Source organism: Elephas maximus, chromosome 19, assembly GCF_024166365.1.
Source record: "Elephas maximus indicus isolate mEleMax1 chromosome 19, mEleMax1 primary haplotype, whole genome shotgun sequence".
Lineage (NCBI taxonomy): Eukaryota > Metazoa > Chordata > Mammalia > Proboscidea > Elephantidae > Elephas > Elephas maximus.
The window spans coordinates 9351417-9375256 of NC_064837.1; positions in this window are offsets into that span (position 1 = coordinate 9351417).

Sequence of the window (23840 nt, forward strand, 5' to 3'; positions counted from 1 at the left end):
CCACTCAGGAAGAAAAATAAAGTATTATAATGACATGTGCAAAGAGCTGGAGATGGAAAACCAAAAGGGAAGAATGCATTTTGCATTTCTCAAGCTGAAAGAATTAAAGAAAAAAATTCCAGCCTCAAGTTGCAATATTGAAGAATTCTATGGGGACAATATTAAAAGACTCAGGAAGCATCAAAAGAAGATGAGAGGAATACACAGACTCACTACACCAAAAAGAATTGGTCGATGTTCAACCATTTCAGGAGGTACCATATGAGCAGGAACCAATGGTACTGAAGGAAGAAGTTCAAGCTGCACTGAAGGCATTGGCAAAAAAAACAAGGCTCCAGGAATTGACGGAATACCAAATGAGATGTTTCAACAAACGGATACAGCGCTGGAAGCACTCACTTATCTGTGACAAGAAATTTGGAAGACAGCTACCTGGCCAACCGACTGGAGGAGATTCATATTTATGCCTATTCCCAAGAAAGGTGTTTCCACTGAAAGTGGAAATTATGTAACAATATAATTAATATCACAAGCAAGAAAAATTTTGCTGAAGATCATTCAAAAGCAGCTGCAACTGTATATCAACAGGGAACTTCCAGAAATTCAAGCCAGGTTTAGAAAAGAGAACGTGGAACAGGGCATACCATGGCTGATGTCATATGGATCCTGGCTGAAAGCAGAGAATACCAGAAAGATGATTTACCTGTGTTTTATTGACTATGCAAAGGAATTTGACTCTGTGGATCATAACAAACTATGGATAACATTGTGAAGAATGGGAATTCCAGAGCACATTATTGGACTCATAAGGAACCCGTACATAGATCATAAGGTAGTCGTTCGAACAGAATAAGGGGATACTTAGTGGTTTAAAGTCAGGAAAGGTGTGTGTCAGGGTTGTATCCTTTCACCATACTTACTCAATCTGTATGCTGAGCAAATAATCTGAGAAGCTGGACTATATGAAGAAGAATGGGGTTTTAGGATTGGAGGAAGACTCATTAACAACGTGCGTTATGCAGATGACACAACCTTGCTTGCTGAAAGTGAAGAGAACCTGAAGTACTTATTGATGAAGATCAAAGACCACAGCTTTCAGTATGGATTACACGTCAACCTAAAGAAAACAAAAACCCTCACAAATGGACCAATAAGCAACATCATGATAAACAAGGAAAAGATTGAAGTTGTCAAGGATTTCATTTTACTTGGATCCACAATTAACAGCCATGGAAGCAGCAGTCAAGAAATCAAAAGATGCATTGCATAGGGCAAAAAGCCTGCAAAAAGACCTTTTTAAAGTTTTGAAAAGCAAAGATGTCACCTTGAAGACTAAGGTGTGCCTGACCCAAGCCATGGTGTTTTCAATCGCCTCCTATGCATGTGAAAGCTGGACGATGAATAAAGAAGACCGGAGAAGAATTAATGCCTTTGTATTGTGGTGTTGGGGAAGAATACTGAGTATACCATGGACTGTCAAAAGAACGAACAAATCTGTCTTGGGAGAAGTACAATCAGAATGCTCCTTGGAAGCAAGGATGGTGAGACTATGTCTTACATACTTTGGACACATTGTCAGTAGGGATCAGTCCCTGGAGAAGGACATCATGCTTGGTAAAGTAGAGTGTCAATGAAAAAGAGGAAGACCTTCAATGAGATAGGTTGACACAGTGACTGCAGCAATGGGTTTAAGCATAAAAACGATTGTGAGGATGGCACAGGACCAGGCAGTGTTTCATTGTGAAGCACATAGGGTCCCTGTGAGTTGGAACTGATTTGATGGCACCTAACAACAACTTTTTTTTTTTTTTTTTAACAGCAACAGCGTGAGCAAAATATTAAACAAGGCAGGAATATCAAAAGAAGATGGAAGGAATACAGAGAGTTATTTTACTGAAAAGAATTGGTAGATATTCAACTATTTTAAGCGGTAGCATATGATAGAGAATTGATGGGGTCGAGGGAAAAAATCCAAGCTGCACTGAATGCATTGGTGAAAAACAAGATTCCAAGAATTGACAGAATACTAATTGAGATGGTTCAACAAACAGATGCAGTACTGGAGGTGCTCACTCATCTATGCCAAGAAATTTGGACGATAGCTATCTGGCCAACCAACAGGAAGAGTTTCATATTTGTGCCTATTCCAAAGAAAGGTGCTTCAGTAGAATGTGGAAGTAATTGAACAATAATATTAATATCATATGCAAGTAAAATTTTACTGAAGATAATTCAAAAGCGGTTTCAGCAGTACGTCGACATGGAACTGCCAGAAATTCAAGCCACAATCAGAAGCAGACATGGAACAAAGGATGTCATTGCTGATGTCAGATGGATCTTGACTGAAAGCAGAGAATACCAGAAAGATGGTTACCTGTGTTTTATTAACTATGCAAAGGCATTCGACTATGTGGATCAAAACAAATTGTGGATAACATTGTGAAGAATGGGGATTCCAGAACACTTACTTGTGCCTATGTGAAATGTGCCTATTGTACATAGACCAAAAGGGAGTCGTTCGAACAGGACAAGGGCGTACTTCATGGTTTAAAGTAAAAAAAGGTGTGCGTCAGGATTGTGTCCTTTCACCATACTTATTTGATCTGTATGCTGAGTAAATAATCTGAGAAGCTGGACTATATGAAGAAGAAAATGGCATAAGGATTTGTGGAAGAGTCATTAACAACCTGCATTATGCAGATGACATAACCTTGCTTGTTGAAACTGAAGAGGTCTAGAAGCACTTTCTGGTGAAGATCAAAGACCACAGCCTTCAACATGGATTACACCTCAACATAAAGAAAACTAAAGTCCTCACGACTGGACCAATGAGCAACATCATGATAAACGGGGAAAAGACTGAAGTTGTCAAGGATTTCATTTTAGTTGGATCCACAATCAACAGCCATGCAAGCAGCAGTCAAGAAATCAAAAGATGCATTGTATTGAGTAAATCTGCCGCAAAGGACCTCTTTAAAGTGTTGAAGAGTAAAGACGTCACCTTGAAGACTAAGGAATGCCTTACCCAAGCCATGGTGTTTTCAATTGCCTCCTATGCATGTGAAAACTGGATGATGAATAAAGAAGACTGAAGAAGAATTGATGCTTTTTTTTTTTTTTTTAATGGTGTTGGCAAAGGATATTCAGTATACATGGACTTCCAGAAGAACAAACAAGTCTGTCTTGGAAGAAATACAGCCAGAATGCTCCTTGGAAGCGAGGATGATGAGACATTATCTTACGTACTTTGGACATGTTATCGGGAGGAACCAGTCTCTGGAGAACATCATGCTTGGTAAAGAACAGAGTTAGTGAAAAAGAAGAAGACCTTGACAAAATGGATTGACACAGTGGCTGCAACAATGGACTCAAACACAGCAACAATTGTGAGGATGGTACAGGACCAGGCAGTGTTTCCTTCTATTGTACGTAGGATCACTATGCATTGGAACCGACTCGATGACAGCTAACAACAACTAGCAGTGAATAAGATTGTTCACATCCTAGCCAACAGTTGAAAGACCAAAGTTTTGTTTTGTTTTTCAGTTGGTGGCAGTGCTGTGTATCACATCACTGTTTTAATTTTCATTTGCCTGATGACTAATAAAAATAAACACTTTTTTGTATATTTAATGGCTGTCTGTGTTTTTTTTGGTTTTATCTGGGTGTCTTCTTTTTTGAAAAGGTTGTTCAAATATTTTCCAGTTTAAAAAAAAATGTTTTGTTTTTTTTTTTCACTCACTTAATGGCATCTTTGGAGCCCTCGTGGTGCGATGGGTAGGAGCCATACTGCTAACCAAGAGGTTGGCCATTAGAACCCACCAGCTACTCCTTAGAAACCCTATGGGGCAGTTCTATTTTGTCCTACAGAGTCGCTATGAGTCGGAGTCGACTCAATGGCTGAAGGTTTGGTTTTTATAGTTTTTAATGGTGTCTTTTTTTGATAAACAGGTCTTAATTTTAATGTTGACCAATATATATATATTTTTGTCTTTGTTGTTATCCCTTTTGTGTCCTGTTTAGGAAATTTTTGTCTACTTCTAGGTCATAAAACTTCTAGGTCAAAAAGTTTTCCTTGAAAATCTTAATTGCATTTTACCTTCTTTCACTTTTCTAATAGAGATTTGAGTGAGAATTCTGCTCATAAGCTAGATATAATATTTTCCCAGGCCCAGTGAATCTGCAGTACGACTGAAGGGTAGTACCCCACAATGCTTAGGAGTGAGGATCAGAAATCAAGCTACCAGGGTCTTTCAATTACCAGCTGTGTGGCCCTGGGCAATTTCTTAACTTCTCTGTGCCTCAGTTTTTTGGGCATGGTAGTTCTGTCTCCCTAATGGTTTTTTGTGAGAACTAATGGTGTTCATACATATACAATGTTGAGAACAGCACCTGGCACAAAGTTAGGATTTGGTAAGGGCTAATTGTTATTGTGTGAAATTTAACAAGCTAAGAAGGAGAAGGAGGGAGGAGGGGCAGAAGTGGAGGGTCAACGTGTTACAAATGCTGGAGGGGACAGTGAGGATGAGGTCATAGTCTGTCAGAGTGTAAAAGCCAGGAGGTCCCCAGAAGGTCACTGTAGGAACACCAGCAAGGAAGCCCAGATGGCCAGGAAGCACGCTGGCCACACCTGTCTCCTCCCCTGAGGCTGGGGAGAGCAGCCCGGATCCCTCTAGTTATCATAAGCAGTGAGTGAATGACGCTCTGTTAAGAGCAGCTGTGGTTTGAAGGGATCAGCTATGCTGACAATCTAACAACTCCGTTCCCCATCCCAGTTTCCCAGAGGCAAATAGTCCTCTGGGGCCTGAGATAGTTTTCCCAGAGATGGATCCTGTGGGAGAGTGGGCACTTTACCCTGAAGCAGAAGGCCAGGTAGTTTACTGAGTCAAAGAAGTCCTCGAGAGAATTGCTGGGATCATATATATCTCTTCTCTTCAGCTAACTCTCCAGCACATTTAGAACAGTATCAAACCCCTTAGTCCAGAACAGCCCTGGATGGCACAAACGGTTAACGTACTCGGCTGCTAACCAAAAAATTAGAGGTTCTAGTCCACCCAGAGGTGCAGAGACTGGAGCCTAACTCCCCTGAAGGGACAGTAGGAACACTTAGTCACTGGGCTGCTTTGTGCCCTAAAACACAGGTCTGCTTCCTGAGCCAGGGGCATCCTGGTTCCTTCCTGTAAGGTTCCTGGTCCTGTGTGAGTTCGGCCAGTGTACAAGGCTAGAGTCTCTGTTTCTTGCACCTCAAGGGTGGAAAACTCAGCTACCATTGACTCATGGTGACCTCATGTGTGTCAGAGTACAGCTGTACTTCATAGGGCTTTCAGTGTCTGATTTTTTGGAAGCAGATTGCCAGGACTTTTTTCCAAGGTGCCTCTGGGTGAACTTTTTGGTTAGAATCCAAGCACATTAACTGCTTATGCCATCCAGGGACAGAACACCTCAGCCTCACCAGCGAGCCAAGGCTTCCCTTAACTACCACGTAGCATTTCTCTGTTCAGGCTGCTCTCCTTCCCCTGCCTTCCTCCACACAACTCAATCTCCTCTCCAAGACCCCACTTAAGGGAACTTCTCCAAAGAGGTCTTCCTTGATTCTCCTGCTTTTCCTCCCTGCTGGGCTAGTCCATCTTCGTTCATGCCCGGAATCCTATTACTGATACCCCTCTTCACGTCTGCCTGTCTTTAAAAGTTACCCACTAACAGTCTGCTCTATGGTCCTGGGTGGCACAAATGCTTTGAGCTTGGCTGCTGTCCTAAAGGTTGGTAGGTTGAACCCACTTAGTGACAACTTGCTTCTGTAAAGACGATAGCCAAGAAAATCCTATGGCACTTAATTCTACTTTGTAACACATGGGTTCGGCATGAGTCAAAATCGACTTGATGGCCACAGGTTTGGTTTTTTAATGATCTGCTCAAGTGACTTGAAGTCCCAGGCATCTTTTACATCCCTGCCATTTCCACAAGGTCAAACTTCCATCAAAGTTGGAGGAGATCAAAGAAATTCCAGTCATTCTGCTTCTGACACAACCTCCTCACCACCTCCCCCACCTGTGGCCATTTTACGGCTCAGGAAACTGAGGTCCAGGGAGGTGGCGAGCCCTGACATTGTTAGTTGAGCAACACTCTGGGACTGGTGGGCACTCCTCTCTCAGCTCCAGTCTCCTTCACACTTCTAAATCCCTTCTCCACACTTCAGCGGAGACCTGAGTTCATTTCAAGGGCTTTCGGTGACCATTTGCAATTAGCTGTAGAAGAAATATCTCCAGTCAATTAGTGTTGGCAGATTTCCAGGGCTGTCACCACCCCCGCACTGGAGCAATCAGACTTAATTATCTTGTTCTCTCTCTCTTTTTTTTTTTTTAATGTTAATCTCATTTTGAGGGTTTCTGTAAACAAGTAGGTAAACAGAGACTTTTCACTTGAATGAAGCAAATTTGGATGAAGCAACCCTCTTTCACAAACAACTCTAAGGCTTTAAAAGCCTCAGCTGAGTCCTGTAGTAAATACAGGGGCTGCGTCTTCCCCTGGAAATCACAAGAATGATGCTTCCAGGGAGCGAATGCTTGGACAGCCCTGGAAGGAAGCTCACTGTTTTTCTGACCGTCCCAGAGCACAAAACAGGGGCCAAGGAGGTTTGGGGTTGGACTCCTATCAGGACCAGCTGCCATTTAGGTGCTTAAGACTCATGGCGGCCCCATGAGTATCAGAGCAGAACTGTGCTCCACGGGGTTTTCAGTGGCTGATTTTTCACCAGGCCTTCCTTCCAAGGCACCTTTGGGTGGATGCCAACCTCCAACCTTTTGGTTAGCAGCTGAGTGTGTTAACCATTTGCACTATCCAGAAGCACCTTGGCATCTACAGACCAAAACATAAGCTCAATAAATAAAACCTAAACAGCCAGGTAATCGCAGTAACTAATAGTTCCTCAGGTAGGAAGCAGGATGCAGCACAGCATTTCAAAAACTGGCTCCACGAAGGGTTAGTAAGTGTTGAAATCAGCAGCTGTTGTTTCTGCCTGTTTACCATCCGTTATCTCTCCGGAGGGCATCCCAGCTTCCTTTAGGCTTCACTCCTCTGCCATGCGCATGAGGAAGGCTGAGCCCAGCACCACCCAGCCCAGGGGTGGGAGGATGGTCAACTGTACTGCTTTGCCTAGTAGCCACAGCTATTGGCTTGGATGGACGAATGACCTTGACCAGGCCAAAGAAAGGTGGTCAGGGGGATTCTTCTGGAACTATGGGGCAAGAGCAACTCTCTTTCTGCTGGTGATGCTGGGTTGTGAGAATGAGTGTCTGGTCCTGTCAGCAGCTATTGCCACCTCATGAGAACAGTTAGCTGAGAATGAAGGCAAAACAAATTAAAGCAGAGCTGAGACAGAGAGAGAGATGGAAACAGAGACAAAGATATTGAGATATTGATTGAGAGAGGGATTGAAACACATACACGTACACACACACACACACACACACACACAGAGAAAGATATTGGCTGAGAGAGAGATTGAGACACACACACACAGATACTGATTGAGAGAGAGACTGAGACACACACACACACACAAAGAGAGATTGAAATAAATACTGGCTGATTGATGTCATTAGGTGAGTTGACACCCGGATTAAGTTACATCCTTGACTTCAGGCTAAAAATTCACTTACTCTCTCTTTAATTCAGTTTTAGTTGGATGTGTCACTAACAACCCAAAGAATCCTTCCAAATAGAGGAAGAAAAGTTTTCAAGGTCAAAATTATGATATAATTGAGTAGGACAATGCCAATTACAATCAAAGTTCTCTGGATAAGCTGAATGATAAATCAGGATAGAATTCATTTTATCAAAGAAATGACTTGTTCCTCCATGGACCTGGGAACCTGTAGCCTTTTCCTTCAGAATCCAAGAGAATTCGAGCAATGGCTTCTCTGCTGCCTCCCTTTCTGGTACTTCCCTGATGAACAGTCCAGAGATGATTTAGCTGTATCTTGGCCACCTGGAGTCTACAGCTATCTATCTCTTTTTCCATTTGACATGCCATGAAAAGGGCACAAGGCTGGGATCCTGCAATCTTGCCCCTGTTTGGCTGTGATCTTGGGCAAGGCATGCTGCCCCTCTATATTTCAGTTTCCCCACAGCAGGCTGCTTGGCTAGCTTTGGCATGGTTCCCAGGGGTACAGTCCATGATGACAGCTTCTCCCTGTGTGAGTCCTTTTAATTCCTGCCCCCCGAGTTCTTGTAATGATCTTGACCAGTGGCACCTCCCCCTTCCAGGAGTCTCTCACCCCTGACTCAGATGAGATCTCAGCAGCTTCCAGCCCTCCCCACTGCAGCCTGGGTTCTCCAGAGCTCCTGGTTCTCCCTCCCAAAGCCAGCATGGCCTTGGGACTCCATACCCTAATGTATGCATTGTAATTGTTGTGTTCACACTTCTGTTTCCCTCTGCCCTTGGCGTTGGCTCAGAAAGATCAGAGAATTCCATGCAGGGTTTCTCCTAGGATTGTGGTTCTTGTCCTCAGGTGGCTCCGTGGAAGGTCTGAGAGAGATGGCAGTGTAAAGCGAGACTGGAGTTGGTACATGCCCCTGGGCTCTGGGGAAGTACACTGGGTAGAGGCTTTGTACCTGTTAATGACAACATTCATCACACAACTGAAAAGTGAGCGAGAAAAGAAACCCTCAGTGTGAACCTGAAGAAAAACAAGAGAAAAGCTAAGGTAGTCACACGCCCATTCTCTGGGCCAACGCAGCTTGGTCTTCATGTAGAGAGGACGGAATCTTAAGGCTTCACATGTGTCCTTCAGGGACACAGAAGATGTGTCCTTGGCAGGCTGGGCTCCAGGGCATCTGTCGGCCCCACTCTGTACAGCACAGCTGGTCTTCCTGGCTCTCTGCCCAGCCTCAGCATCTCTTGGGCCCTGTCCAGCACATAAAGGGATTGACACACACTTAGATGCCATGCTTCCAGGAGCCATCCGTCATGCTAAATGTTGTTGCTCAATAAATGTCACCAGAGGGTAGCAAACTATCTCCCAAAGAGGACACTTTAGCCACCACTTACTATCTTGACCCTCATGTTGGGATCATCACAGGGACTCTTCTAGCTTCAAATGTAATAGGAAAGGATGGGGGGTTTCATGCTAGACTGAATAATGGCCCCCCAAAGATGTCCATATTTTAACCCCTGGAACCTATGATTCTATTACCTTACCTAGCAAAAGGGACTTTGCAGGTGTGGTGAAGGCAAAGATTTTGAGATTATCCTGGATTATCTGGATGGACCCACTGTAATTATAAGGGTCCTTATAAGAAAGAAGCAAGGAAGTTAAAGTCATAGAAGAGGATGTGATGATGAAAACAGAGGGAAAAAGGCAATGTGATGTGAAGCTATAAGCCAAGAATGTGGACAGCCTCTAGAATCTGGAAAAGGTAAGAAAATGGATTCTCTAGAACATCCAGAAAGAACACAGCCCTGATACACCTGAAATTTTAGTCCAGTGAAACTAGTATGGGACTTCTAACCTGCAAAACTGTAAAATAATCAGTTAATGTTGTTTTAAGTCACTAAGTGTGCAGCCGTTTGTTACAGAAGCAACAGGAAATAGACTGCTTCTGAGCCAGAAGCAAAAAGAGGTCTTCTTTTCTGGAGAGCTAGACCTCAGGACCTGGGTTCCTAACCCCATGGACTTTATGGTAGTCATTAGTGCCTTTTGTCAAATATTCCTGTTCTCTCCACTTCTGGTACATGGTAGGATTGTACTTCCTGACTGTCTTAGGCTGGATTCTCTAGAAGAAGAAAAAAAAAAGTGAAGCATGTATATACATACATATGTAAAACCAAAAAACCAAACCCAGTGCTGTGGAGTCAATTCCGACTCATAGTGACCCTATAGGACAGAGTAGAACTGCCCCATAGAGTTTCCAAGGAGAGCCTGGTGGATTCGAACTGCCGACTCTTTGGTTAGCAGCCACAGCACTTAACCGCTACACCACCAGGGTTTCCACATACATATATGTGTATGTATATTTATGTGTGTGTGTGTGTGTGTGTGTGTGTAGAAAGAGACAGATTTATCTCAAGGAAATGGCTCATATGGTTGTAGAGGCTGGCAAGTCCTGAGTCTGTGGTTCAGGTGTCAGGTTGGAGGCTTCTCCTGGCACAGGTAGCTGGAAGGGCTGACAAACACAAGATTGGCAGGTCAGACAGCAGGCTGGTGGCTCATGAGTCGTGAAAGCTAATAAATCCAAAGTTGGCAGGTAAGACAGAAAGCTCACAAGCTGTGGAAGTCAACGAATCCCAAGAGCAGTACGCAGTACAGCAGGCAGCTGGCTCAGGTCCCAAGAACCAGAAGTCAGATGATGACGAGCTGGATGCAGGATCCTAAGCAAGTAGGTGAGCTTTGCCAGAACATCCATATATATTTGATGTGGGCCACTCCTCTGAGAAAACTCCCCTTAAAACCGACTGACTGATCACATCAGATTCCATCATGGAGGTGATTACATTATATCACAAATGGAGGATAACTACATTATTATATAACTGCCAAACTACATTATTACATAACTGCCAAACTACATCATTACATCACTGCCAAACCACTGAGAATTATGGCCAGGCCAAGTTGATACACAATCTTAACCATCACAGTCCACCCCTTACCGACTTGGCACCTGTACACATCTCTTTAAACCATACAAAATCTCTCAATACAGACAGCTACAAATTCATACTCATGCCCAACATGATATAAGTAACATACACACAAACAAAAATGCACTAGCCCTGTTTGTTGTTGTTGTTTGTAGGTGTCACTGAGTCGGTTCCAATTTATAGTGACCCTATGCATGACAGAATGAAACACTGCCCGGTCCTGTGCCATCCTCACAGTTGTTGCTATGCTTGAGCCCATTGTTGCAGCCACTGTGTCAATCCAGTGGGCCCTGTCCAGCACACAAAGGGATTGGCACACACTTTGATGCCATGCTTCCAGGAGCCATCCGTCATGCTAAATGTTGTTGCTCAATAAGTGTCACCAGAAGGTAGCAAACTCTCTCCCAAACAGGACATTTTAGCCACCACTTGACCCTCATGTTGGGATCATCACAGGGACTCTTCTGGCTTGTTAAGGGCCTTCCTCTTTTTCGCTGACCCTCTACTTTACCAAACATGATGCCCTTCTCCAGGGACTGATCCCTGCTGACAACATGTCAGCCGTCCTTGCTTCTAAGGAGCATACTGGTTGTACTTCTTCCAAGATGGATTTCTTCATTTTTGGCAGTCCATGGTATGTTCAATATTCTTTCCCAACACCACAGTTCAAAGGTGTCAATTCTTTTGTCTTCCTTATTCATTATCCAGCTTTTGGATGCATATATGAGGTGACTGAAAACACTATGGCTTGGGTCAGGCACACCTTAGTCTTCAAGGAGATATCTTTGCTTTTCAGTACTTTAAGAAGTTCCTTTGCAGTAGATTTGCCCAGTGCAATGCGTCTTTTGATTTCTTGACCGCTGCTTCCATAGGTGTTGATTGTGGATCCAAGTAAAATGAAATCCTTGACAACCTCAATCTTTTCTCTGAGGAAATGCTCTTGATCATTAGCCATCAGAGAAATGCAAATCAAAACTACAATGAGATCCATCTCACTCCAACAAGGCTGGCATTAATCCAAAAAGCACAAAATAATGTTGGAGAGGTCGTGGAGAGATTGGAATACTTATGCACTGCTGGTGGGAATGTAAAATGGTACAACCACTTTGGATATCGATTTGGTGTTTCCTTAAAATCTAGAAATAGAACTACCATGTGATCCAGCAATCCCACTCCTTGGAATATATCCTAGAGAAATAAGAGCCTTTACCTGAAGAGATATATGCGCACCCATGTTCATTGCAGCACTGTTTACAATAGCAAAAAGTTGGAAGCAACGAAGGTGCCAGTCAACGGATGAATGGATAAATAAACTATGATATATTCATACAATGGAATACTAAGCATCAATAAAGAACAATGTTGAATCCATGAAACATTTCATAACGTGGGAAATCTGGAAGACGTTATGCTGATTGAAATCAGTCAATTGCAAAAGGACAAATATTGTATAAGACCACTATTATAAGAACTGGAGAAATAGTTTAAGCAGAGATGAAAATACCTTTTGATGGCTATGAGAGGAGGGAGGGAGGGAGGGAGGGAGAGGAATATTCACTAACTAGATAGTAGATAAGTTTCATTTTAGGTGAAGGGAAAGACAATACACAATACAGGAGAGGTCAACACAAATGGACTAAACCAAAAACAAAGGAGTTTCCTTAATAAACTGAACACTTCAAAGGCCAGAGTAGCAAGGGTGGGGGTTTGAGGACCATGGTTTCAGGGGACATCTAAGTCAGTTGGCATAATAAAATCTGTTAAGAAAACATCCCGCATCCCACTTTGGAGAATGGCATCTGGGGTCTTAAACACTAGCAAGCAGCCATCTAAGGTGCATCAACTGGTCTCAGCCCACCTGGAACAAGGAAGAATGAAGGACACCAAAGACACAAAATAATTATGAGTCTAAGAGACAGAAAGGATCACATAAACCAGAGACTACATCAGCCTGAGACCAAAAGAGCCAGATGGCGGCTGGCCACAACGATGACTGCCCTGATTGGGAACTCAACAGAGAAACCCTGAAGCAGCAGGAGAACAGTGGGATGCAGATCCCAAATTCTCATAAAAAGACGAGACTTAATGGTCAGAGTGGGACTGGAGGGACCCCGAAGGCCATGGACCCCAGACCTTCTGTTAGCCCAGGGCAGGAACCATTCCCAAAGCCAACTCTTCAGACAGGGATTGGACTGGAATAGGGGATGGAAAATGATACTGGTGAAGAAAAGCTTCTTGGATCAAGTGGTCATGTGAGACTATGCTGGCTTCTCCTGCCTGGAGGGGAGGTGAGAGGGCAGGGAAGGCCAGAAGCTACCCAAATGGACACAAGGCGAGAGAGTAGAGGGAAGTATTGTGCTATCTCATTAGAGGGAGAGCAATTAGGAGTGTATAGCAAGGTGTATGTAAATTTTGTATGAGAGACTGACCTGATTTGTAAACTTTCACTTAAAGTACAATAAAAATTAATTAAAAAAAAGTTGCAGAGAAAAGTAAAATGTAATATAATATAAACAAGTCCAAATACCAGTAATTACAATAAATATAAGCAGATTAAACTCACCAGTTAAAAGATTCTGATTTTCAGAATGCAATTTTTAAAAAATCTAGCAATATGCTGCTTCCAAGAGACAAACCTAAACATAATGGCACAAAAACATTGAAAGGAAAGAAATTAAAAAAAGACATACCACCAAAGACAGAAAGGGCCACATAAACCAGAGACTACATCACCCTGAGACCAGAAGAACTAGATGTTGCCTGGTACAACCGATGACTGCCCTGACAAGGAACACAACAGAGAACCCCTGAGGGAGCAGGAGAACAGTGGGTTGCAGACCCCAAATTCTTGTAAAAAGACCAGACTTAATGGTCTGACTGAGACTGGAAGGACCCCAGAGGTCATGGTCCCCAGACCTTCTGTTAGCCCAAGACAGGAACCATTCCCAAAGCCAACTCTTCATTCAGGGATTGGACAAGACAATGGGATAGAAGAAGATGCTGGTGAAGAATGAGCTTCTTGGATCAAGTAGAAATTTGAGACTATGTTGGCATCTCCTATCTGGAGGGGAGATGAGAGGGCGGAGGGGGTCAGAAGCTGGTGGAATGGACACGAAAAGAGAGAGTGGAGGGAAGGAGTGAGCTGTCTCATTAGGGGGAGAGCAATTAGGAGTATATAGCAAGGTGTATATAAATTTTTGTATGAGAGACTGACTTGATTTGTAAACTTTCACTTAAAGCACAGTAAAAATCAAAAAAAAAAAAGCTCATAGCAGCACCATTTGTGTTGTTGCTAGTTGCCACCAAGCCAGCTCCTACTCATGGTGACTGTATGTATGACAGAACGAAACATCTCCATGCCATCTTCATGATCGTTGGTATGTTGGAGTACATTGTTACAGCCATTGTGCCAATCCATCTCACTGAAGGTTTCCCTCAGCCCTCTATTTTGCCAACCATGATATTTTTTTCTAGCAACTTGCCTTTCCTGATGACCTGTCCAAAGTAAGCGAGTCAACGTCTCACCATCCTTGCTGCTAAGAAACATTCTGGTTGTATTTCATCTAAGACTGATTTGTTTGTTCTTCTGGCAGTCCATGGTACATTCTTTGCCAACAACACAGTTGAACACATTAATTGTAAGAGCTCCAAAATGGAAGCCACCCAAATTCCCATCAATATTAGAAAAAATAGTGTTATATACACGCAGCGGAACACTATACAGCAATGGCATACTACACCAGCACGACTATACACAACAATGTGGATGAATGAATCACGCAAACAAAAAAGGCCAGACACAGAAGAGAATGTATGTAGAAGTCAATATGATGGTTATCTTGGTGCAAGGAGAAGGGGATAGTGAATGGAAAGGGGTATGAGGGGCTCCTGGGGTACTGATCATGTTGAGTCTTGATGTGAGTGCTGGTTACGTAGGCATCTTCAGTTTATGAAAGTTTGTTGTATGGTATTGTTTTGTGCATTTTTCTTCACTAAAAAATATTTTTTAAACTCTGTTAGGCAGTCTACAATTTGTAACTGATTGGACTGTCATGAGGCCACACCATGCTCAGGTTCCCTAACCCAGTGTGCAGGTAGCTCTTGGAGCCCATTTACAAATTTCTCATTAAGTGAGCAGTTAAATTCAGAAAAATCCTTATCACTAGGTTTGGAGTAACAAAGAGACCCATTCTGAAGGCAATCTCCAAACGTTACCCAGGATGAGTCAAATCCTGCAAACACCTTATTCTGGTTACATGGAGAGAGAATTCTCCCACCTGATACATTGCCTATGTCCTGTCAGCAAGCTCCCTTTCTTTATTTCAATAAGAAGTTCTCCTTCTGACTAAGGCTATAGGAAAAGGATTCCCTAAGCCTTGGCTCTGCATTGTGGCATCCAAACAGATGTGTGGACTAATCACTTTTCAGTCCCTAACATCCATGAAGATCAGGGGCTGAAGATAAACAGGTAGATCTTCATGGATGTTAGATCTGCTTTGACTGCTGGGCATTTCATTTTAAATTTCCCATTGCTGGTGAGTCGATTCCAGCTCATAGTGACCCTATAGGACAGTGTGGAACTGCCCCATAGGGCTTCCAAAGCTGTACATCTTTATGGAAGCAGGCTGCCACATCTTTCTTCCGTGGAGTGGCTGGTGGGTTTGAACAGCCAACCTTTCAGTTAACTGCTAAGCGTTCAACCACTGTGCCACCAATGCTCCTTAAATTATATTAGTTGGCCAATATTTAAAAATGATATTTCAGACAAAACTCTAGACTTCTGACTTCTCTGAAAAAAAATCAAGGACCATCCATCTCCCTGTGGTCCACAGTCAGCACACTCCCCTTGGCTGCAATAGGTATGTGGCCCCGTAAACAAGAGGCTGCAGCTCTCAAAATAGAAAACTGGAAGAAAAAAACAGCAAAAAGGCCCTTGTTCTCATGGACTTAATAAGGTTTGACACTGGGCATTTCATTAATTGGGTCAACCAATATTTATGGGCCAGGCACTCTGTTAGGTGTTAAGTCAGTAATTTAAGCATCACCTAGAAAATAATAGAATTGGACAAGAAATTTTCTACAGTTCCCTCCAGCTTTAAGTTTTTGTCTTTCCATGATTTTAGTTAACTCTGGACAAGTGTGACAGAACTACATCCCATGAGTAGGCCTGTCATTCCAAAATGGTGTCCATGAATCTGTGTGTGTGTGTGAGCACCCCATCCTGGTCACTGGCTATCACTTTAGGCTGGTCCAACCTGGCCTCTCTCCTTAGGATCTGGGTTTGGGACCCTCATTTTGGTAACCCCGGGAAAAGTGAGACCATCTAAGTAAATATCTAATCTCCAAAACCCTGCTTAAAGACATACAGATAGTTTCATTCTAGAAGTCGCAATGAATTTCTACATTTTCTACACTACTACCTGGAAGTTCCCAACTATACCTGCTCCAGACCTACTGAATCAGAGTCTGCATTTTAACAAGAACTTCAAGTGATTTCAGAGTCTTTGGGTAGTGCAAATGGGTAAGTACTTGACTACCGAACGAAAGGTTGGTGGCTCAAACCCACCCAGAATCACCTTGGAAGAAAGGCCTGGCAACCTGCTTCCAAAACGTCACAGCCTGGAAAACCCTATGAAGCAGTTCTACTCTGCACACATGGGGTTGATGTGAGTTGTAATCAGCTCAACAGCGATGCATCTGAGGTTTTTTTTGTTGTTGTTCGGCAAGGGTGATTTATATGTATATCCATGTTCAAGATGTGCTGTTTCAGATGATCCCCTTGGTCAAGGGTTCTAAACTCGAGTTCCTTAAGAAGATCCATTATGTCCCATTTCATCTCTTTCTAGCGTCAGTCAACAACTGGGCCAGGAGGGCAGTCAGCAGTCCTGTTCTCAACCTTCCTTCACCCACAACAGCTGTCTTGGATGGCATTTACACTCATGCTCCCAGGGACAAATCTATAGTATGCTACCCCAGATCCCTGCAGCTCCACCATCTTCTCTCCTACTCAAGAAAGCATCTTGGAATTCTAGTGAGAGGAATGATGTATTTTCAAAAAATAAATTACAGGTATGCTTCCTCCTATCACAAGTGTTGAGTAACAAATGGCTTGGAATCCTCTTCACAACTGCTGGCTACACACCAGTGGAGTGAGACAAACAGCTGAGAACTGCCACTCACTGTGGAGCCTGGGAAGGGAGGTGACTGCTCTGGGAGGAGGAGGAGCAGGACTGCCTGGTCCCTTTCCAGGCAGATGCTAATGAGCCCCACGAGCCCTTAACCTCTCTGCCAGAGAAGCAAGCCGGTAATGCGATGAGCTGCCACTGTTCATTACAGAGACAGCCGATTGACCTGGAGGTGCCTGTGGCAGCAGCAGAGAGGGGCTGTGCTGAGGGCACAGGCTTAGAGAAGGGACGTTCAGGACCAAGAGCAGCCTGCTCCCTGTGTGTTTGCCCGGCAGCTTTTGCTCACATAAGCCATGAGGAAAACCTTCTCTAATGCAAAGGTTTGCTTCCTGGGCACTGCTGGCTGGCATGGGGGATCATAGGTTAGGCAGGGCTACACACCAGCCCACCAGAGAATGAGCCTGGGGTCTCTCTGACTGCCCCAGCAGCTCCAAGGCAAGTGCTACTAGAAAGAGAAAAAAGAGTGAAAGTGCTGGCCCTCAGGAGAATTCCATCTTCCTCCAGTAAATCGGAACCCCCATATCGCAGATGAGAGTAAATGGAACTACATGATTTGATCAATTCCAGGCCCCTGCAATCAGGTATAAGGGCCCCAAGGAGTCAAATGACATGCCCAAGCTTATTTACCAAAATTGCATGGAAAATGGGGAAACTAGGACTCTGTTTCTACCACCCATATGTCAGTTTGTTGTACTGTGGTGGCTTGCATGTTGCTATGATGCTGGAAGCTATGCCACTGGTATTTCAAATACCAGCAGCATCACCCACGGTGAACAGGCTTCAGCAGAGCTTCTAAACTAAGACAGACTAGGAAGAAAGGCTTGGTGATCTACTTCTGAAATTAGCCAATGAAAACATTATGGATCACAAAACAACATTGTCTGACTTGCTTGCTTTGGATACAGCATCAGGAGGGATCAATTGCTAGAGGAGGCTATCATGGTTGGTGAAGTGGAGGGCCAGCAAGGGCAAGGGAGACCCTGAGTGAGGAGGACTCAAACATGAGCATGAGGATGATGCAGGGCTGGGCAACATTTCATTCTGTTCTACAAAAGGTAGCCACGGGTCAGAGCCAATTTGATGGCAGCTAGGTATCTGTCTAATCAAAAACCTGTTGCCATCAAGTCAATTCTGTCACATAGCATCTCTATAGGACAGAGTAGGACTGCCCCATAGAATTTCTTATCTGTGACCCTGTTTTTCTGCATCCTAGTGTTGTATGTTTCCATAGCCCGGAGGGTGAAGGTGGTAGTGGCCTTGGGGCAAGAGGTAGGTGAGTGCCTTGTGTGCACATTTGACTAGGTTTGCCATATATGCCTCTCTTGGAATGTATGCCCACTCTTATATCCAGGCCAAGTCTCTTTCCTCCTGGTTCTCACCCAACGTTATAGTTCTCCTGTCTGTTGTCCTTTGAGCAGTCTTGAGAGTTAACCACTCAACTCATTGCAACAAGACTCTGTTCACTGTGTCACGTACCATGAATATCTCCACCCTGGGTTGTAAGATTCTCAGTGGTAAAGACTCTGTTGTCTTACCCCTCGCTGCTCCTTAAGCTCAGCGTACGTTATAGATGCAGTGTACAACACAGATTCTCAGTATGTATTTGCTGCAAACGAGAGGTTATCCTAAGATTTTTAAACAAAAATACCCAAGCAAGGGAAAAACGAAGGAGACTTGGAAAGACCCATTTCCAGAAGTAATTTTTAATCATCTCCCCTGCCAAAAAATTGGGAGTGGGTATTCTGGTCTCATAGCTCCTTGAGGAGATGGTTGCTGTGTTTATATTTCTGAATTAACATCCTCTCCCACCTCCTTAGTTCTAGCATGATTCCTGGAATATGGTAGATGCTCAGTGAATGCTGGTCAGATGAATGAAGTGAGGGAAGGAAAAGAGAAAAGTAAAAGAAGGATTAAGAGAAGGAAGTGCTGAGAGATGGGAGGAGGTAGGGAATGTGCTGGTCACTTGCCTATTTGCCCTTACTACCAGCCCTGCCCTTTCATGCTCTCCCTTGTCCCAGCAGTGCCAGGACAGCCAGAAGCAGATGACACCTGCACTTTCCAGGGATGTCCGCAGTTCCAGAAGCAGCATCAGCAGCAACAGGCAGCTGGGGCTTCCAGCAGTCCCTCAGTGGTTTCTGGAGTGCATGGATGATTTCTTTGCCTAGCAGTAGCAGCAGCTTCCAGCAGTACCAGCCACCAATGTGCTCCTGGGCTCTGCTAATACCATGTCTTCACTTGGGTTCCTCCAGCCAGAAGGGTGATAGTGTCTTCCACAAATGTCTAATCTCTGGATATCTCATCTTCCTCTTTTTCTCCTTGCAGTCCTTCCAACACTTTTGTAATATGTTCCAGGTGGTGATTCCCCTATGTTTGAAATATTTAGCATGGTTTCTGTTTTTCTGGCTGAACTCTGACTGTTAAGGGACAAAAGCCAGAAAAGAGAGCCTAAAATATGTGGTATGACCAGAAGTGAAGGTGAGCGCCAATGGAAAATATAAACGGGTTCAGAAGGCATCTGTCTTCCGTCTCAGGATCTCTCACCCAGAGCAAGGTTTGAAACCAACAAAATCATCCTTCCTTGAAAGATGCTGTCTTAGTTTTCTGGTGCTGCTGTAACAAAAAATATCACAAATTGGGTGGTTTTAAAGAACGGGAATTTACTGACTCCAAGTTCTGGAGGCTGGAAGTCCAAAATCAGGGTGTTGGCTCTAAGGAAGGTCCTTCTTTGTCTCTTTCAGCATCTAGTTGCTGCTGGAATCCTTGGCATTTCATCTGCCTCCATCATCACATGGTATCTCTCCCTGTGTGTGTCTCTGTGTCTGTACTCTCCCTTTTAAGACACCACTGAGAAGGCATTTGGTTTAGGAGCCACCCTACTTCGATATGACTTACTGATATAACAAGAGAAAGTCCCTACTCACAGGTACAGTGATTAGGATTTCAACATAACTTGGGGAGACATAATTAGATCCACAACAGATGAAGTTTTAGGAGGACATAATTCAATTTATAACATATTCCTTGTGGTTTCAACTTTCCATCTCCCCCTCTCCCAAGTTTCATCAAGAATCCTATAAGCTCTCCCATCATCAGACAAGTGGTACTCTGATGCTGCCTCAAACTCTTGCATTGGTCTTCCCATTTGAAGGTAGAGCTCAGCTACCACCTTGGGCCTATTCAACTCTGAAACCAGGTATTTAGTTCCGGACTCTGTGTGACATGAGAGGTACCAGTCACTCCTCACAAGCTTCCCTGGCCTTGTTATACTTTCTATTCCATTATAGGCTCTTCCTAAAAATAAAAACTAATGAAGAAACTGTAATGTGAAGATTCAAGCTTCTGTACATCAATGTTCATTGCATCACTATTCACAATAGCCAAATGGTGAAAACAACCTAAATGTCCATCAACAGATGGGTGGATAAGCAAAATATGGCATCTGCATACGGTGGAATATTTTTCAACCATAAATAAAAATGGAGTCCTGACACATTCCATGGCATGGATGAACCTTAACAGCGTTATGCTAAGTGAAATAAGTCAGTCACAGAAGGACGTATAGACATATATCACATGATCCCACTTCTCTGAAATATCTAGCGTAGACGAATGCATAGAGACCAAAGTTTATCAGTGGTTACCAGATGGGTGGGAAAGGGGAAAGAGGAAAGCATTGCTAGGGGACACCGAGTTTCTGTTAATGGTGGTGGAATAAGTTGGAAACAAATAGTGATCATGGTTGTACAATGTAATGAACATAATTAATGTCATTTAATTATACATGTAAAAAATGTTGAATTGACAAATGTTTCATTATATGTATTTTTTGCCACAATAAAAGGATTTAAAACAAAATTCAAGCTTTTGTAGCAGGAGTCTTCTTCATTTCCACCGAGAACCTTAGGGTTGCAGAGGGCATGAGAGCATTGAGAAGTGGAAGAGCTACTGGGGTCGGAGGCTAGAAGAAGCTTCATGAGGCTGGGTCAGGCAGCTGCTGAGCTTCAATATGCTGTTGGCATTGCCTGTCTTCTCTGATGCCTTGAGCTGGGAGGATCATTCTCATCCATCTCCGTGCTTCCAACCTTTTCATCTCTTAGCCATTTCCTCCCCACATTCTTCCTTGACGACTTTCCACTTACATTCTAAATTTTCATCCCTCTGCTCTACTCAAAATGACTTCATCTTTGTAAAGTCGGAGGTGAAGTCAACTGCAGAGAATGAGGAGTTGGACTGAGTCAGGGATTTGAGGCATGTGGGGAATGAGACCATCATCCTATGGGAAGGGAAGTCTTAGCAAGTGTCAGTGAACCCCCTGTTGAGATTCAATAGTAAAGATCTTTGGGGCAATCCACCAGCACTGCTTTATAAGCCTCTCTAGAAACACTTGTAACTGGCGGTGGAAAAATATGACAGTGCAATGTATTCAAAGTTAGGGTTTGGCAGAACAATGGTCAAGGAGATGAAGAATTCTGTGGGAGTCTCCCACTCAGTGTTGAAACGATTGACTTTGAAGTTAGGCCTCCATAATGGAACAAACTGACCACAAAATCCTTTTGGAAACTCATTCCTCATTCTTCTTCCCTATCTTCCCTGATATAGTCCTAAACTAACAGCTGATTCTCTCCCATGATTCACCATAGTTTGGGAGGTTATCAAGACCCAGTGTCTGGCTGTGTTCAACAACAAGGGATCAAGGACTAAAATTACACCTGTTTGGCTCCATATTTGGGCCAATTCTTAATATGGAAAATTGTGAGGATTCCTAAGTCTTCAACCAAGGTGTCTATGAAAAGAGAGATTGTCCCTCCCTTTCCACACCCACAGGCCCAAATTGAGAGAGTTTATTGTTTCACCACAGGAGGTCTCTGGGCCCCTCACTGGATTGTTGTGAAAAGGGCTCCTTGCATTCAGCATGTTCCTTGGCTTCATTTGGTGAAGAAGTCCCTGGAGGAGGCTCAACTAGAGAAGGAGCTGTTGTCTGGATCCAGTGGGAGTCTGAGTCCTGCCAGTCCCTGAACAAGAGTAGGATAGGGCTAGTTGGAAAGGGTGGCATCAAGGCTGGAAGTCCAACTGGGCAGGAGGTAGCTGACAAATATGGAGGCAGTGGTCTGAATGCAAGTACGTGAATTTCAAGAGAATCCAATGAGCCTGGAAGGATCCAGGGGCACTGTAGGTCCAAGTGGAAAAGCAGACAAGTCCTCAAATATAAGCTGGGTAGAAAGTGTCCTGCATGGTGCCATGAGCCTGGGTAAGACTCCAAGTGCATGAAATCAGAGAGATGGCAGGAGCAGTAATGGGTGGAAATGCTGGGGCAGAATCCTTCTCCTAAGAACAAAGCTGTGGGTCTTTTCTCCTTGTGCTGGAGGAAGCCAGGGGAGCAGAAAGCTGTCTCTGGTCTAGGTCTCTTGTAGTCCATAACCCAGGAGTTCGGGGAAGTGTTTAATAAACTGAGACTAGGAAGGTGAGAAAGACAGCTAGTTGTTAGCAGGGAGGAGATCTCACTCCTGTCTCCTCAGATCCTCCATCTGGAAGCCATGGAAGGACCCAAGCCCTCATTCCCTCCCACCCCATCCCTCTCTCAAGCTCAGGTGCTAATAAAGTTAACAGAGGAAAAAAGAGAGTCGGGATGTCCAGTCCGGGCTGCTGGGGCTGCTTGGAGTTGGGGAAGAAGCTGGAAGAGGAGAGGCTGTTTTGTGGAAACATATTGTGCGTGATGGAACAAAATACAACTTTCAGCATGTCAAGTCGTGAACCATCTTGGTGGTTCGGTAATCATCAGGGTGAAGTCAGAAAGGTAGGGAAAAGCCTAGAACTTTACCAGTCCAGATTTTCTTATGTAGCTTCTGAATGTATTTGGGTAAACAGTGTAAATAAGATGTAGTCTAGAGACTAATTTTCTCAAAGCAATTTCCCATTGACAAATTAGAAGGAAAGAGTGGCTAGATTAGGGCAAAGATAAATGACTATAAATTATGTTTTCGGTAGTTTATCAGTTTAAGCAGGAGAATTAATCTAAGATATGGGTGTCTCCGAGTGTGCTTAGATATATAATTCAGAAATGGCAGTGAACAACATTAAGGATGAGAAATGGTGCAATTAAAGATGTCAAGAAACACCTCTGTGAAGGCTTCTGCATCATCATTAATTCAGTCACATTACCCTCCACAAAATTGCACAAGGTCCCATTTGCAACATCCGAGAAGGGGGCCAGCTGCCTGCAGCATCTCTGAGGCTGCTTGGGGAAATTAGAGGTTCTTCTACATGACCAGCCCCTAAGCTAACCAAGTCCTGTCCAGAGCAGTTATTGTTGTGGATAGCTGCTGTCAAGTCGACCCCCAGCTGATGGCAACCCCACGCACAATGATATGAAAAGCTGCCCAATCCTGGGTCATCTGCATTATCAGTTGTGGATCAAACCATTTTGATTCATGGGGTTTTCACTGACCTATTTTCAAAAGCACATCACTAGGCCTTTCTTCCTAGTCTTAGTCTGGAATGTCCATTGAAACCTGTTCAGCATCATAGCAACATGTAAGCCTCCACTGACAAACTGGTGGTAGCTGCACATGAAATGCATGGCTGGGAATTGAACCCAGCTCTCCCACATAGAAGGTGAGAACTCTACCACTGAATCACCAATGCCCTGAGAGAAGCTGTAACTGACTATTTATATACCATAACTCTGAAGGAGCCGATGGGGGAAAAAAATGGGAAGATGATGTGATACCAAATGGGGGCCAAGGTTTCTGCTTACTTAAGTCTGGGGTAGAACCTGAGATTCTGCATTTTTAACAAGCTCCCAGGAGATGCTGATGCTGCTGGTCTGTGGACCACTTTTAAATAACAAGAATCTAGATACCGTGGTCCAGCAGCACTGGCATCACCTGGGAGCTTGTTAGAAATGCAGATCTCAAGCCCCTCCCCAGGGCTACTGATTCAGGGTATCATAGATTCAATTGTGTCGCCCCAAAATATTCAACTTGACTAGGCCATGATTCCTGGTATTGTGTGGT